Below are 1,615 nucleotides of genomic sequence, written 5' to 3'. Positions count from 1 at the left end.
CATCTACACCTCCTCTTGATGGAGTAATTGGTTCAGTGACTCAGACCCCTACAAAATCTTCTTCCAAAAAGAAGTCGGTCTCCAACACTGTTCCCAATGATTCCTCTTGCAATTCATCTGGCCCTGGTAAAACCTCGGTGGTTCATGCTGTCCAGTCTACTGCAACAGATAAATCCTCTAAAGGTAAGAAGAAAGGCAAAGGCAAGGGTAAAGCCAATGCCCCAAAACATGGTCTTCCTAAGGCATCTGCTGGTGATGCTTCCGAACGAAATCCCAAGTATCCATGACTCATCTGTGAGGAGGATCACTATACTAAGGATTTTCCTAGATGGTCTGAAGTTAGTCGTTTGCTCAAAGGGACCACAATTGTTCTGAAAGAGCCATTTCTATCCTAGTAGACTCAAATGGTAGACTAGACTCAGTCATCTGCTTCCTCACATTCATAAGTGTTCATGATGAATACCTCGATCAATGTCGCTACCAGCTCAAAATATTATCAAAATCCTACCTCGTCAGCAGGGAAAGAGAAAGAAGGTACCCGTTCTTCTTTCGCCCCGTCCAGTTTTGGTCCTCTCCATATAGAGTGACCTAATCATGATTCCTCCATTTGACCACCTTCTCGAGGTGTGCTTTGAAAGTCCTCATACAATCTTAACGCTCGAGTCACTCAACATTATAACATTGTTGAAGATTTTTCTCAAGCACCATCAGCTATTTCTGCTCTCGAGGTCCTTCAGAGATATCCTTCTCAACAGAAATCGTTACTGTTGGCTATTGGGGGTATTGATCTAGCTGACTCTAATCTCATATGTTTTGACCTGGAAAACCAAGTTCCGTGTTTACCTCATCAAATTTCCTTTGCAATTCATGTGATCATAAATGAGAAAACTATTCATAGGACTGTCATCGATGAATGTGCTTCTACCTGCATCATGTCTGTTGCTTTTTGGAAGGCAATTGGTTCTCTTACTCCGAACTAATGCCCTAACACTTTGGAATCTTTTGACGGGTGCGATCCACAACCATTCGGTGTCCTTCCAAACCTTGCCATTACTTTGGAGGGAAAGATGGTACATGTCGAAGTAGAGATCATTGACACTAATATTAACTACAATACTCTACTTGGACAAAGTTGGACCCATGCCATGCATGCTGTAGCCTCCTCCCTTTTCCATGTGATTCTTTTCCCCATCAAGGGAAGATAGTCACAGTTGACCAACTGTCCTTCTTTGCCTCTTCCTCTTCAGATGGAAATGTTTTGTATGTCAAGCACATTGGTGCTCCTTATGAGAGTGTGGGGCCAAGAATTTTTAAAGATCCTGCCTTGATGGGAATTTTTCCACTTCCACCTCCTCATGTTTCCTCTGTCAACATGATTTCGATCAAGTCTGATCCTTGGGTCATTCCTTCGCCAGATCTTATTGATACATGGGGAGAGGTTATGCCATTGGGTGCCGTTGAAATTGATTATGTGGAAATTGTTTCGGATTCACCTTCAGTATCATCTGATCATTCTGTTTCGAGTTTGTCTCTCGACGTGTCTTCTCGTTCCTCATTCTTGCCTGGCCCGATGGTCATGTTTATGTGTCTTGAGAATTTCTCTTCTTCGATTGAC

Source organism: Pinus tabuliformis, chromosome 9, assembly GCF_031772625.1.
Source record: "Pinus tabuliformis cultivar Carrire ecotype Pingquan chromosome 9, CPIR1, whole genome shotgun sequence".
NCBI classification, from domain to species: Eukaryota; Viridiplantae; Streptophyta; class Pinopsida; order Pinales; family Pinaceae; genus Pinus; species Pinus tabuliformis.
Note: the sequence above shows the minus strand (reverse complement) of the source record.